Source organism: Adiantum capillus-veneris, unplaced genomic scaffold, assembly GCF_014529385.1.
Source record: "Adiantum capillus-veneris isolate H3 unplaced genomic scaffold, ASM1452938v2 Hic_scaffold_270, whole genome shotgun sequence".
Taxonomy (NCBI): domain Eukaryota; kingdom Viridiplantae; phylum Streptophyta; class Polypodiopsida; order Polypodiales; family Pteridaceae; genus Adiantum; species Adiantum capillus-veneris.
This window is the reverse complement of record NW_028221399.1, coordinates 39,646-56,544: the sequence shown is the minus strand read 5'-3', so window position 1 is coordinate 56,544 and position 16,899 is coordinate 39,646.

Here is a 16,899-nt window from a genome sequence, read left to right as displayed (position 1 = left end):
CTGTTATCTGCAAGGTTCTCGGCACTCGTCCCAGCAGAGGAAAGCTGCGAGACCTTCTCCAGGCCCGCCTCCTCGCTAGAGGTAGAACGCTTGCAGGCAACTTCTGTCATCTGCAAGGTTCTCGGCACTCGTCCCAGCAGAGGAGAGCTGCGAGACCTTCTCCAGGCCCGCCTCCTCGCAGAGGTGGGCAAGATCTTGGATGTCTAGATTCTCGAACGAGGGTACTACCAGATTGAGTTCGAGACTTCCGAGATGGCCTCCAAGGTCATAGCTATGAGTCCATTGGCCATCCGAGCATCACGTGCCCACTTTCGACAGTGGCGACATGGTTTTGACCCGTCTTCGGATGTGCTAGTAGAGGAGGCGGACATCCCTATCTCAGTCTGCTTTCCGGGTTTATGGAGGGAGTGCCTTCCACTTCTCTCCAGGATTGGCTCCGCCATCGGAACTGTCCTGGAGACACCTCGTACGGCAGCATCAGTAGCTGCCAAGGCGGCTGGCATCCCTTCAGTTCGAGTTTTGGTCAGAGATACCCACACGCTCCCGAAGGTCATCCTTCTGCCTCGGGTGAGTGGGGGTTGGTTTAGACAGAGTGTGGAGTACTCGGGTCTCCCGAACCAGTGCTTCATTTGCAGACAGATGGGCCACCTAGCGAAGGCCTGCCCACGGAGGAGACCACGACCCGCACCCCAGCCTCAGCCTCAGCCCAGCCTGCCAAGGCTGGGCCGCAGCCACAGCCAGTGACACAGAGCACAGATTCATCGCCACCCTCCGAGCCTGGGGCTCCAGCGGAGGAGGGGTGGCAGCAGGCCCGTGGCCGTCGACGCCAGGGGCCACAGCGATAGCCTGGCACTCAGAGTGGCCCCCAGGTGCCTACTCAGTGGCAGTGGGTTACCACGGGGAACCGGTTTGGTCCTCTTGAGCAGGAGGAGCCCCCTACACCAGCCACCACCTCCGCTTCACCCTCGCCAGCCGCTCCGCCTTCCGATCTCCCCTCCTCCTCCTCATGCCCTCCCCCGCCCTCTGCTACCGCTCACTCCCCACCTCGCCCCCCCCATGTCTCTGCCGCCCCACCCCGCTTCTCTCTTCCCCCGCCCCCCCCCGTAGCCCCTTCTCCCCCTCCTCCTGCTTCAGTACCACAGTCGGCTCAGGAGACTGGACCCTCGTCGGCGGCGAGGAGATCTCTTGGCAGCGCCTTTGCCACGAGTCGCCTAGCGAGAGACAGTCAGCCCTTCATGCGGCCCCCTCTGCAGATTCAGACATCTCCTCTTGTAGCTATCCCTCGTGGTTTGACGAGCATTGACCTCCGACGCCGCTGGGATTTCTTTGATTACGGGTTTACTCGTTTTCTTGGCGATTCCGTAGCAGACCACGAGGCAGCCTGCTTCAAAGTCCACGCTTTGTTCCTCGTCGCTAGGGGGACAGAGGCCTTGGACTCAGTAGTTGGTTTCTCCTTCCCCCTCTGTGGCAAGACTGAGACAGAGTGGTCCCTCGACTCAGTGGTGGGATGGTTGCATACACAGGTTCTCGAGTTCTCTCACCACATGGGAGAACTTCGCGTTACAGATTTGTTGCAGACTTTGTGGCCACTGGCCAAGTTTGCGGTGACACCCCCAGATTCAGCAGGATGTAGACACGTTGTGGTGTACTTTTTTGCTGATACGTAGTGTTTGCCTTGCTATATATTCATTCATGAGGACTCCTGGACAGAGGAGGTTGCTTTACGCACGGCTCGCTCTACTTGGGCTTGGACCAGGCACTCACTGCAGTCTCGCCTATCTAGAGGACGCTCGTCTTCCTGCTGCGGCAGCATCTGTTCTCTCTCGCTCCCCATGAGAATCGTCTCGTGGAACGTGCGGGGACTAGGTGGGCCCCAGTTTCAGCGACAGCGGGGCCGATTGCGTCAAGATCACCATTTGTCTGAGAGCCGCATTCGGCGATGTGGTCAGATTTTGCGTGGACGCTATGATACCTTTTGGTCAGCTGCTGTTGGACTTGGAGGCATCCAGGGTGGGGTATGTATGACTATTGCGGACTCATTACAGCAGGCCATTGTGGGCAGAGGGATTATTGTACCAAGCAAGGCTCAGTGGATTACTATGCAAGTTCAGTGTAGCCTTGTGGGTTTCCTGAACATCTATGCGCCCAATGTGGCGAGTGCTCGTGCAGAGTTTTGGTGACAGATTGTTGAGTCTTTGCCACAGGTTGACCAGTGGTGTGTAGGAGGGGACTTCAACATGTTGGAGGACCCTTCTGACAGGATCGGAGGCAGCCATGCTACTTTGCATGGAGTCGAGTTAGCAGCTTGGGAGAGGTTATGTATGACGTTGAGGATCTCGGATACATGGTAGCATTCTGGCTTTGTGAGGCCTCCAGAGAGTCTTGCCTTCTCTAGATCGGACCGCAGAGTGGGAGGAGTGAATCTATCGCGCATAGATCGCTTCTACACTAGTGACCACTTCAGTGACTTGGGGGGATCAGTGGGCATCCTGGCAAGGACATCCTTCTCGGACCATGCACCAGTGATCCTCACAGTGGCAGACAGGCAGAGGAGTGGGAGCACGATGCTTCGCATCCCAGAGCGGGTCTGGTTGGACTCAGCACTCAGAGAGAGGGTCGAAGCTCTATGGACAGAGGGCATGGACAGCCAGGCTCCACCTGCAGACAGAGTGGCCTCAGGCCTAGCTCAGCTTAGCCACTTCTTTCTCCAGGAGTCTCTGGCTCGACGGGGCATTGCTTCACTACAGAGGATGCAGGAGCAGCGTCCAGACAGTCCATGGTTGGAGTAGCAGTTACAGCAGGCTCGACAGGAGCTTGCTTGCACAGAGGAGAGGCGCCATGAGTTTGCCTTTCACCGACAGGCATCTCAGTGGACTCAGGTGGGTGACAGAGTGACAGGTGCTTTTTTTGAGACAGTGGGACCTCAGCACTCGCATGCCAAGGTCAATCAGTTGAGGAGACCCGATGGGTCAGTTGTTTGTGAGCCAGAGGATATGCGTGCAGTTGCTACTGACTTTTACCGTGAGCTACTGTCGGCTGAGCCCGAGTCAGAGAGACAAGATGCATGCAGGGAGCAGGTTTGGGCACAGATTCCTTGTCTTGTGACTGAGGAGATGCGGCAGAGGCTTGAGTTACCTCTTTAGCTTGAGGAGCTGCACACGGCTCTTAGGGCCCTCCCTCGTGGTAGCTGTCCAAGTGAGGATGGGCTGACTTTCAGCTTCTTCTTGGAGTACTGGGACCTGCTTGGACCAGATCTTTGTAGTGCCTTTCAGTACATTCTGCACACAGGAATGATGCCGGATAGCATGAGTGAGGGCCTGATTTACCTCATTCCAAAGGAGGGTGGCTCCTTGGATGAGATTCGACAGTGGCGCCCCATCACCATTCTCAACTCAGCCTACAAAATTCTTGCCAAGGCTCTGAGTTTGAGGATTCAGCCACTTTTGGAGAGCCTTATACATGGGACTCAGACAGGTTTTGTCAAGGAACGCAGTATCCTTGACAACATCTTCACTTTTTGGGAGGCTTCTGCCCTTGCACGGCTCCGTGGGGAGGACCTTGTGATTCTTCTTCTCGATTTTGAGAAGGCATACGACAGAGTTGACTTGGACTTTCTAGAGGGCACGCTACGTAGGATGGGCTTCTCAGAGTCTTGGATCAGAGGGGTGTCAGCTTTCTACAGACAGGCTCACAGTCAGGTGCTTTTGGCAGGAGGTAGAGGTGAGCGCTTCATGCTCACACGATTGGTCAGATAGGGTTGTCCTCTTGCCCCCTTTCTCTTTCTGTTCTATGCGGAGGCGATGAGCAGATTTTTGGTGTCACAGCAGGTTGGTTTGAGGGGCTTAGCACTCCCTATACAGGGAGATGAGCTTCTGGATGCTGAGTTTGCCAACGACTCAGTCTTGTAATTAGAGGGCCAGGAGGCCAATTTACACAGATGTGGGCAGGCTTTGGAGACCTTTTGCTGTGCATCGGGCGCACTGATCAACTGGAGAAAGACAGTGGCTTTCTCAGTTGGTAGTGCTCCTGTGCCAGATTGGATGCCAAGAGAGGGTTTCAGGTGGATTCCTCCAGGGACTGCAGTTCGGTACTTGGGTTGCCAGGTTGGTTTGGATTTGTCCCCCGAGCAGCAGATTGCTCCTCTTCTCCTATCCATCAGGAGAAAGCTGTTACATTGGAGCTCAGCACGACTTTCGCTGGCTGGTAGAGTAGTAGTTGCCAACCAGGTGTTGTTGGCGACTATGTGGTACATCACTTCTTGCTGGATCTTCTCGAGTTCTTGTATCAGCCAGGTAGAGAGGCTGATCAGGAACTTCCTTTGGTCAGGTCGCGACACTCAAATTGCCCGAGCCAAGGTGGCTTGGTCGGTCATCACACTTCCTTGTTTTCAGGGAGGGCTTGGGATCATTGATCCAGCACAGCAGAGCAGAGCCCTCCTTGGGAAGTTCGTCGTCAGAGGACTTCTTCCAGGCGAGGAGCCCTGGAAGGAGTTCTTGTTGCAGAGGCTTCGTGCCAGGGTGCCTCAGTCAGGAGGCCCTTGGCAACCTTCGACCAATGGATCTTTACAGAGTTGCGCTGAGTTGGTTTGAGCAGGAGACTGGAGGACCGATTCGCTGTGAGTTTGCTTCGTTCTTGGGAGCTATTGCGGCATGGCCTAGAGCAGCGACATCCAACGTGCACGGAGGAGCACCTACGGTAGCCCCTCGTCTGGAACCCCATGGTTAGCACGCAGAGAGGCCACTTGGTTGGGAGTAGGCCTCATGTTTCTTGGGGTCCCATGGCAGCAGGTCCAGCGCGCTCTCTAGGTGACTGGCTAGAGTTCACAGGTTTGTCAGAGGAGGTGCAGGTTGTCCAACTACAGGGCATGAGAGGGGTTCAGAGCATGAGTCAAGACATCTCAGAGTCAGTTCCAGCTGATTGGCTCTCACCTCTCGAGCCAGTAGCACCCCGGTGGATGGGAGCCTTCACATGACTGGAGGTTCTCATTTGAGTCAGGGCTTGCTCAGAGACTGTCCCAGCCCTGTTCTTCGAGCTTCAGGGTGGGGGGCGATTACAGAGAGTTGCAGTAGAGGCCCTGCAAGTAGCAGAGTGTTGTTTCCAGAGGATCCGAGTTGTGGGCATCTGTGGGAGGACTTGCGTCATAGACCCTGACCCAGCAGCTCTTGAGACAGGACACTGGAGGCTATGGGCTTGGGAGTGCTATCCACTTGCGCGAGTACAGTGGGATCCTGGTGAGTGGCTATGGAGGGACCCATTCTCTTCTGCAAACCGCCCAGGAGTCCCTTTCTTTCAGTACACTGTTCGGCTTGGACGTCATATACTTGCAGCATAGAGAGAGGCCCGCCCCGCCCCGCTGCAGCACGTCATTGGCAGGAGGAGGGTCTCACAGTTGAGTTCTTGGCAGCTTTTTGGTAGAGGCTGTGGGACTCCAGAAAGCCGAGGTGCGTCACCTTGTTCCAGTGGTTGGTTGCACACAAAGCCACAGCAGTAGGGAGCTGGCTTGTACATAGTGGTCTCTCGGCCGCATGTACAGCCTGTGACCAGTTGGTGGAGAGTCAGCGACACTGTCTTTGGGACTGTCCCTTGGCCCAACAGGTGTGGCTACGAGTTCTTCGGCTGATGCCTGCCCTCTCCACGGCTCGACAGTACACTTGGGGGGCGGCGGCTTGGTCCACCCTCACGGGCCCGGCACTTCAGTTTGAGCTATCTTCCACCAGCAGGATGATAGTGATACAGGGGGGTCGACCTACACTCCAGCCTGCTACAGACCTTACTCCACAGGAGTGGAGCAGTGAGAGAGCGGAGTGTTGGGAGCTCATCAGCGGCCTAGCTCTCTGGTTCATCTGGCGGGCCCGTTGTTTCCGCATCTTTGAGGCTCGCCTTGTACCACCAGCAGAGACTGTTCGTGACTTTTGGCTAGAGGTGATCCATACACTCAGAGGACAGCTTGAGGGACTACAGGGCAGCTCCGACCGCATGCGGGAGCGCCCCGAGGCTTTCCTTTGACTCTGGCGCTCTGGGCCGTTCTACTCCATGGTCCAGGGGGTGCTCAGATGGCACTACTGTCCACCTGTGTGGCTTTTCCCTCCTCCCATCTCTTGATTTAGCCCCATTGTATATATGCTGTTTTTTCATTGGGAGAGTCTCCCCATCATGCTTGTTTTAGCCCTCTCTTGCAGAGGTGGATGTAGCCCTATGGGCAGCTTTCATTAACTAATAGAAGGATCTTTTTCTCGGAAAAAAAAATACCGGTAGAATGTTATCATACCGGTAGGATTATACCCTACCGGTATGATTATATCCTACCGGTATGATTATATCCTACCGATAGGATGTTATCTTATTGGTAGGATTTAGGATATAATCCTACCAGTATGATAACATCCTACTGGTATGGTTACATCCGACCGGTATTGTTAGATCCAACCGGTATGATAAAATCCAACCGGTTTGATGTTATGCTTCCGGTATACTGTTATCCTACCGGTATGATGTTACCGGATGTTATCCTACCGGTATGATGTTATACTATCCAGTATAATAACATTATATTGGTGGGATAACATCATACCAACAGGATGTAATCATACCGGTATGATAACATCATTATACCGATTTTCAAGCATTCATACCGATTTTATACCTGTTTGACATTGTCTGATAACAGAGGTCTCTTGCCCACAGGAAGAATTATCCAAATGCTTGGACCGTGAGGAAACCTTTGGTCTCTATGTCACGTTTGTGACAGGCATGATTAGTCAACCAATGCTACCTGAAACCATAGTTTTGCCTGCACGAGTAACAGCTCCTGGACATAGTGCTGTTCTCGTTGATGTGTGCAATGCTTGTGGTGTAAGAATTCATGATCACAATCGCTCAAGCCATGTTGTCCTATTTCCTTGTTCACATGCATACCATGCATTTATCTATGCTCACTTGGCTGAGAAAGGAAAGTGCATGCTTAAGGATTGCCTCGGAGTTATTTCTGCAGAAGACCAATCCCTTCTAAAGAAGAAGCCAGTTGAACCATGCCCAAAAACAGGTGAGAAAATTGTTTCAATGGGTAATCAGGTGGTTGATTTTTGTCTTCTCTGATGTTTTTTTCAGGTGGTTGATTTTTGTCTTCTCTGATGTTTTTTCAGAGTCAAGCTGCTTCAAAACTACTGCCGGTAAAGACACAGAGAACGATGCAGTGACGCCTGCATACAAGACCCTTGTGGAGGTATTGCTTGATGAAGATGTCCCTGGTAATGCTGAGAAACCTGTTTCGGAAACAACAGAAGAAGAACAAAACTTTGAGGTAAAGGAGCAGAGTACGACTGGTGCTGAAGAGAAAACCCAGAATGAGGAAGACGATGTGTTGCTAGACAACGTGCGGGTGACAAGATCAAAGACCCGAGAAAACGAGGCCAACGTGGAAAGAGTAAGTTTTTTCATCGATTATGGCTCTAATAAGTGATCTCTTGCTGCACAGCTTTCTAAAGTTGATGGTCGTGTAGATGTCAGGTTGGAGGGAAGTCCCGAGGAGACCCTTGCTCAGCATATAAGAAAGGCAAAAAGAAAAAAAATCGAGAAGACTGGAGATGAGAATCCTGAAATGGAGCAAAAAAGCAAGGAAGAGGAAGAGACCCAGGGGCAGCCAGAAGAGGAGATGGACATAGAAGACACTAAGGAGATGCAGAATACCGGCACAAGTTCTGACCCTAAACTTAGAGCCTACAAAAGATGATAGTTTGCCCCCCCATGTTTATTTTTATGTAACCACTTCTGAAATTAATATAACTTTCTTTCCCATTCGACGTCTCTTTCATCTTGTGCCTAATTTTTGAACATTGTGTGTTTTTATTGTATATTTCAATCTATAGATATGTCCTAATTGCATATTTAAATTTGAGTCTTGTGTAATTTTTCATCTGCAGATATGTTTTCAGTTGAAGAATGGCGCCTTGTAGATAGGTTCAGGGATGACAAGCAAAATGGCAGGGCTGACATTCGTGCAATATGGAATTGTGTGCTGTCTCCTGCAGTGCTCGTGTTTCCTCTATGGTATAGACTAATTAAAAGAATCCCACTGATATGGCCAAGGCCACCACCTCTGTTGAGCGTCAAGCGTAGGGTTCTCATTTTGGACCTTAATGGATTACTGCTCAAGAAATTTGATGGAAAATATGGTGAAGAATTGCCCCACTGGCCAGAAATGTGGTATGTTGTTGAAGGGGATACACAGTTTTAGGTAAGGCTCGATGCAGAAGTGTTTCTGAATTTTTGTTTCAGATGGTTCGAAGTGTGGATATGGAGCTGCTGCGAGTTTGAGAAGCTCAAACACACGCTAGAGACATTGTTCCCTGACGACCACAAAAGATTCAATAGAGTGGTAAGTCAGGCGCAGTGCACAAGGGGCCCTTTTAAATTAGGCACGACAGATAAACCGGTGTTCCACAAGTTTTGTCGATGTATTTTTTTATCGATGGATGTAAATGGAGAATTACTCAACCAAAAGGCTCAATCAATGTAACGGAATTCATGTATAATACATTTACAAGCAAGTTTCACGGAAATACGTTGTACTCTATATTTGAAGTATATTGCAAATAAAAGGAGACAGTGAGAGAGAGTGTCTGATAACCGTATTATACTGGGCATGACTAGTATGATACTGAGAAGTGAGAGAGAGAGAGAGAAAGAGAGAGACTCGGATACAAAGAAGTGACATGTATGATACGGGTATGATTCTTTCAAGTGACTGGTATGATACAGGTATGATACTGAGAAGTGACCGGTATGATATTGAGAAGTGACACGAGAGAGAGAGAGAGAGAGAGAGAGAGAGAGAGAGAGAGAGAGAGAGAGAGAGAGAGAGAGAGAGAGAGAGAGAGAGAGAGAGAGAGAGAGAGAGAGAGAGAGAGAGAGATTCTTATACTGAGAAGTGACTGGTATGATACCGGTATGATACTGTGAAGTGACTAATATGATACAGGTATGATACTGAGGAGTGACCGGTATGATACTTAGCAGTGACAGAGAGAGGGAGAGGGACTCGTATGATACTGATATGATACTGTGGAGTGACCGGTATGATACTGAGACGTTACACACACACACACACACACAGAGAGGAACTTGTATAATACCGGTATCATACCAGTCACTCCTCAGTATCATACCGGTATGATACTGAGAAATGACTGGTATGATGTTTAGAAATGAGAGAGAGAGAGAGAGAGAGAGAGAGAGAGAGAGAGAGAGAGAGAGAGAGAGAGAGAGAGAGAGAGAGAGAGAGAGAGATGTATGGTATGGATATGATACTCGGAAATGACTGGTATGATACTGTATCATACCGGTATGATACTGGGAATTGACTGGTATGATACCGGTATGATACTGAGAAATGACTGGTATGATACAGAAATGATACTGAGAAGTGACAAAGAGAGGAGAGAGAGAGAGAGAGAGAGAGAGAGAGAGAGAGAGAGAGAGAGAGAGGGAGAGAGAGACAGTTCAGTTTACAGTAATAGGCAGATATACACAAAATTATGCATTATGCATTTCTTAAGATGGTTACAGCTCAAAAGGCATACTATTGTAGATAGACTCACTGACATCAAGTGATATTGTATATAGTTTTGAGTTTCTGGGATGGGGTATCATGGGGATTTTGATTGCCCGAACAAGATGTGAATATATGAACACCTCTGGCTTTTTGTCCAAAAGCTCGTAGGTCTGCTCATTTATCATACGATAGTAAAACCCTTGCATAGCATAGGATCCTCGCCCAATGATATTGCCCCATTCATCTTCAGCGTCTGAATGAAACTCTTGAATAGCTGCAGTGCATTTCACTATATAGAAATCCACTTTTTCTTCATTGTCATTTGGTGCGGGAACAACAAAATTATCACCAACAATAAAAGCTTCAATGAGGGTGTCATAGTGTCCTTCATATGTTGCATCCTCATTTATTTCGTCGTCATCGTCTTCCCCTTCTTCTGTAGGCTCCAAAATAAGGTATTGTTGGACGGGAAGTTGCTCACACACCCATGAAGTGCATGCAAACACTACCTAGATCAACATAATGTCAATCGAGGACACAGATGACACGATAGGCACACAGAGGAAATCTCTTAAGCCTGTCAGGCTGAGACCATCCTACACATACAACACTCGGGAAGGCCAACTAAACCACAATCAAGAACCTCATTGCCCTCAACTACACCACCTAGCCACATACACACATACGAAAGGTAACTCACCTAATCATGCCAGATTCCTATGAAACTTAAGGAACACCATCCCCTCACTAGGATACACCAGTCCCTAAGCTTCTACACTCAAAATCCTCACTCAAAACCCATCTGCGGAAAACACGTAGGATGACAAAGCCGAATTTTGAAAGTTCCCGAAACTGAAATTTATGAGTACCTATGCGTAGCTTATGTCGCCACGATTCTATAGACTACTAGCACGCAGAAAACAGACATCGTTTGATACACTTATGGCCACAAATAGCTCGTAGATGCGTCGGCGTGTGTGCTTCGTCTCGTGGGGAATTCTTGGCGTTGTCGCGTAGCTCTCCTCGAGCCTACCGCAATGGTGCAGTCGAAATGTGTTGAGTGAGCCGGGCGTAGCGAGAGGATGAAGCTCACGCTCACTCTCTTTCTCTCTCACACACAGTAGACGGCAGCGCTAAAACTTGATTATGAAAAAAGTCTTCTTTACAAAATGACCTAGGTACCTTATATACTAAGGCTACCTTAGGTTTAACCAAAAATGGGTTTGAAAGGGTCAAATGGCTTTGTATTTACAATCTGGAAGTGCCATTGCACCCCGGCTTCTGAAACTAGAATAACTACTCATTACAAATGACGTTTATATCCATAATCCGCAGCATTTCATAACTCGCAAAAGATAAGACTTTGGTACGAAACTTGAGTTATGTTGTGTTGTTGACCCAGAGGTCAACATTCCCCCCTTCCGCGTTCATGTCGTCCCCGACATGACCTGATTGTCGATGGCGATGTGGTCTTTGCTGTCGTTTTGTTGTTGGAAAGAAAGTATAGACTATATCCTTTGCAGTAGCTTGTCTTGTTCGTCCAATCCGATGTACATAGTCTTCACATGATTGAGGAAAATCATAATTGATGACGAACTTTATGTCTTTCACATCCACGCTCCGAGCTGCAGCATCTGTTTCTGTCATTATAGGTCTACTGCCAGATCTAAATTCAAAAGAATCCAATGTCGTTTAACTTGACTCTTATCATCATGGATAGAGAAAGCTCCATCCATCACTTGCTCCAGCAAATCTGTGAATTCGGAGTATTTGTGATTCTCAGAAACAACTTCTACAATCTGTAGAATTGAGTGATTGGCTTTCTGATCTTGTGAGGCAATGACAACTTTGTATGATTTATGTTGTGATGTTGACCCAGCGGTCAACACTTTGCTGTAGTTTTGGCTTCATCTGTTGCACTGCTTGTATCTTTGTCGAACCACAAAAAGAACTATGATCCATTAGAGCGGACGTCTATCATCATAACCATTCATCTTTTGAGATCCTCCGATTTCTTTTATGTCTGCTCTTCTTCATTGGGGACTTCTTTGTTCCTGTGCAATCATGTTGTTAGTTTTGTCTGCAGCTTTGTCATTGTAGGCCATTCTTTGACTTGCCATTGAGGAGAAGTATGCTATGATCTGAAATTGGTGCTCCAATTCATTTGTCAATTGATTTGAGTAACATTTCCTTATTGTTGATGTAGAAGGAATATGTACAAGAGGATGGTGATAGGTGTCTTTAGATTAGGGTCTAAAACCTGGATGACCAAAGGGAAAAAAAACCCTGTGGGAAAAAAAAATGCCTTTGGTATACACTCTTATTGGAGTCGAGTAGTTGAACGTGAAGTACATGTTCATGAAAGGTGAGTGCTTGGGTGAAACACGAAAAGAGTGCCTGATGCAAGTGCCAATTATGGGACACTCTATATGCATATGAGAAATTTGTCAACAATAGCATGCAATGTGAAAGGAGGAGATGATGGGTGTTTCGAGGAATAAATGTAGCACATGTGACATCAAAAGATGTCTCAATAGCTTCCACCTTTCCAAGAAGGGTTTTCGATGTAGAAGTTTCTCCACTCGTATCTCACTGTTCTCAGTACGTGAGTGTCTTTTGGACCTTCTCCTTCACTTCACCAGACTTAAGTACTTAGACTTCGACTCTTTTGCTCACCTATACCAGCATGAGCGACACAACGTAAATATGCTCAACTCCTCCAGCTTGAGCAGTACCTAGAATAGCTAAGACGCTTAGACCACAGAGAATATTACGTGAAGCTTTGGGACTAACACCTCACTCATTTTGTGGCGTAGCTACTCGACTCTGACTTGTATGACTTGTCGGTTGCATGTTGACACTGCTTTGTGATAAGTTCTTCGGCTGTTGTAGTGGCTGCTGAGACATACTTCGTGAAGTTTCATCGTTTTCCTGTACCTTCTTCTCTTTGTAGTGCTCAGGCATCTCGTCAGTATTTTCTTCATGTGGATTATGGATTTTTTTAATTTTTTTCTTAATAATAAACAAAGAAAATCTTAAAACAACTAAAAAAAAGAAAAATAATTCAAATAGAAATCTAAATGCTATGTGCACTATACACATGTCCCTAGGGGCTCATATATGGATTTTGTCCCCATACTCTCTGTAACACTACTATGAGGGCATATACTCTAAATTTCGTAAAAAACTTATCACAATAAAACGCAAAAATTCAATGCATCTCACAAAACATTGCCCTCTAATAGTCATAATGTTAGGTCCGCATTCAGAATGCCTCCCCCCTTCCTATTTGGAGTCATCCTTTACGACAGGGTATCGCAAAGGGTATGTGTTGTGCTTGGGCAAAAAGTTGTGCCTATGCAGGCCTTGTAATGTAGCCCTATTATGCATACACAGTCAATGCATGGAAAAGATTTATGTTGTGCAAGATGTGGGTATAAGCAATTTGCTTATTGGAATTTGTTGGCGAGGCTTCCTATTCTAAGCAATGTAATGGTCTTTGAAGCTCCTATATCGTTGCTTGATTGAAGCGACTTACTCTCTTCTAACTGTACTGTAATCGTAGGAAGAATTGTAAGAATTCAAGCGGCGATGCACTGACAGCAGTTTTGTTGATCTTCTTTGGGACCCATTTCTTTGCGATTATTGGCTGTTTTGTTGCTGGCTCTCGTTTGGGAACCCATACTTGCCCGTGCTTTGTTTGTGTTTGAAGAGACTTCTTTGGGATCCACCTTTTTGTTGTGTGAGTCGACAGTGGTCTTTGCTTCGGCCCTTGTACGCTTGGTTGGTGATGAGATTCAGGCTTTGAAAGTTGATACTGTGGTTGTTTTGGAATCCAAATGAATTCCTGACTTTTTTGTGCTTGAATCAACTTCTTTGGAGCCCAAACCTGAGTTGTGAAAGCTTGCGACTTTGTGATATTCTTACCCATTCGTGCACACTTTCCTTTTTTTTGTTTTGGTGTTGGATCTTGTGATTTGTCATTAGAGATCTTTGTCTTCTTGATCCATATCTGTTTTTGGCTGATCTGGCTTTTTGGTATCCAGATTTGTCGAGCTTTTTGGCTTTGACTTGTTGTCCTGTTCTTTTGACCTGTCATGGTTGTTGTTGAAGGGGTTGGTGATAGTGATGGCCTGAGTTGATGATAGGGTATGTCGTAAGATTCATCACTATCGCTACTATCATTAGCAAGGTTGACTTCTTGTACTTTCCCTTGATTTTTTGGCTGGTAGTGGAAAGTTACTGTCTGTTTGCTCGTGGGTGGTAGTTTCTTGGAGGACTTTTCTAGCCCATTGATTACAGCATTGTTAGCTCGTTGCTCTGGTCGTATTCCTCCTAGCTGAGTCTTTGCATCCTTATTAGGAGCCCTGTATGAGGATGCTTGTGGTGGTTGTGTCTTCATTGAGGACTTTGGAATCCACTTTTGATGCACTTTATTCGTGTAGAAATGACATTGATTCTTGGGTTGTTGATCTTCTTGAAGCTCGAAGTGTTCTACAGAGTCATAGAACTCGTCGTCTTCTTCATCTTTTGATTCTCCACATTTCTTTGTTTGATCCTTATTTCGAGAGCTTGTTGATGTCTGGTTCTCTTCGTTTTCCTAGATTACACTCACTGCAAAATAAGAAACGACATCATAGCCATTTTCATCACAAAACTTTGTTGTGGGATCATTTCCACGGCGCACACATCCAGAGCAGCCAAGATGTATTCCCATTCAAAAGGCTCTAACTCTTCTTCAGGAAATGGTTCTGGGATATAATCCATATCCTCTATAACCCGTTCTAGGATACATTCCTCACGTTTCAAGCTACCACATTGTGAAGCTCCACACATCCACAGGTCTTTAGGCTTACCTAACCAAGTTGGAAGTTGTGATCCTGCTACTGTGGCAGAATCAAACTCCTCAATCGGTGTTCTCGTCACATCCCTATATCTATGGTCCCTCAAGTTTACCTTTGTTATGGTTTCCATATGTCTCAGGTATATATGGTCATAACCCCAATCTTGGACCATTTTCAACTGTCGCATGAATGGTCTTCCCAGAATGATTTCATAGTTGTTCTTCTTGCCAAAGTCAACAAGAGAAAAAGTGTGTTCATATTCAATGCCATAAGAAGTAACAAGTACTTTTTCTAGCAGTCCTAGGGGCTTTTCCTTGTGTCCGTCTGCAAGCTGCAGGGTCATTCGTGTGGATCTCAAGGCCGGTTTTCCCCATTTTTTCCAAACCTCTTTGTTTGCAATGGCCACACCAGCTCCACTGTCAAGGATTGCCATGGTTTTTACACCATTGAATTCCACAGGAAGGGTGGTGTTTCCATCTTCTCCCTCATAATACTCGCCTACCTTGTTTAATGGAACTGGCCTAGTATTTAGTTGAGGCATTTCAAGCTCTTTGATGCCTTCCTCGATTTGAGTCATTGGGGTTTTTACACCAAATTTCTCTAGACATTAGCCCACATGTTTGGTCTTATTCTGAGCAACTCGGCTAACATTATTGTACAGGTGACTGGGGTAGATAGAATATCTACTAGCCCCTTTGAATCGATGGCCTTGTTGGGAGACAATCTCTTTGATGGGACTGCAACCACATCTGACTTGGTCTCGTACTCTCCCATGTAGGACGGTAGTGTTCTTAGCGAATGGGGTTGACTATCCATAGATTGTACAGATCCTTTGTCGCCCCAACACGATTGCACATCTAGATTCATTTGAGATCCAATCTCAAATTCCTCTATTGGTGGTAGAAACACTCCTCGTTCATCACCAGTATTGTCTACTCATTTTCTTAGGTCATCGGCTTCATTGGCCTCTCTGACTTGTTTCCACAATTCGTCAAGACCATCTATCTCTTTACAATCCTCAGGTATAGCTTGGTGAAATCCCTTGGAAGAGTTATCCATGGTATTCAGTACTATCCTTGGTTCTAATGCTGGTTCTTTGAGGTTTGGTATGTGCTCATGACTAGATTCTGGCTCTTTTAGTTCCTGGTTTGGTGGGATTACTTGTGTTGGCATGACACGGATCACATCCTCAGGTTTTGCAATTGGTGGTTCTAGTAAAGATTGGGCAGTTTGAATCATTTTCCTGCACATTTCCAATCTTTGCTTTTCTAATTCCGCATAGGGATATGTCATCCACCTCTGTTCTTGGGTTTGGTTTTTTTTGAGCCTCGCATCATAGGCTTTCAAGAGGGCATCTAATGTCTCATTAACCTTCTCTGCCAACACAGATCCTCCTGAACTAGCACTTCTCGGTTTCTCATCCGTGGATGGTTCTTCTAGAGGTTTAACCATCTGTGTAAGAGAAGGTGCCTCCTTTTCCTCATGTTGTTTTATCTTCTCCTCAACTTCGGTAAGCTTCTCAGCTAGGGATTTTTGCTCTCGTTCCATGCGTGCTTTCATCCTAGTCTTTCTAGTTTTCCAACTATTTCGTTTGCCCTTGGTTTTTTTACTAGGTGCGTTGGTCTTTGGTCCATCATCTGTCTTTGGACTCGTGTCACTTTCCATGTTCTTTGTCTCTGGATTCTCATCAGCTTTCTTTTAAGCTTGTGCTCTTGTAACCACTTGAACTGGTACGACATTTTCATTTTCTGAGCTACTAGGTAGCTGAACAATCCCTGATTCATTTGTCGTGTTTTTCTTGATTTGGTTTGGTTTTTTCGGGCAATCGGGGATCAAGTGAGTGATGCCATACTCAAGACAATAGGCATTTACTTCAGTGATCTCCGTATGAGGACATTGTTTGACCAAGTGGTTGTCACGACTTTTGTGACAATCTGTCTCTGGTTGAGGAGATTCTTTTAGCATTTCCTCTTGGCTATAAGCAAGCTTTGACCTAGATAAGCCGCTATTTGCAATGAATCGCAATGTCCTTTCGTCCATTTCATACCTCCTGCGCATTCCCCGTAATGTATCTAGGTGGAGTAGGTGCTTCTGGAACAGGTTGTACATACCTCTCCCTAGCATTTTCCATGCTATAATAGCACTCTTCCCCCGTATGGTTCGTCCATTTTCTCTCAATTTCACACCACTTTGGCTCTCCTGAATCAGACCTCACAAGAGGAATCAACCTCTTGACCAAGTCGTCGATAAGCTTTTCTTGATCAATAGGTGCCGTTGGCTTGTCAATGGACTCACTTATTTGTGAAACACTGTGCTGAGAGGATGTGTCATCTCCTTGACTCTTTAAGTCCTTTTCTTTGTATGCCTCACAGTTATCCACTAGATAAAGAGATTCTTTGATCAACTCGTTTAGCGTCATCCTCCTTATCATATGCAGATCCTTCTGAAGGCCCTCATCTCTCATTCCTTGGATAAAGATCAGTATCAGTCGTTCTTGCGTAGGTA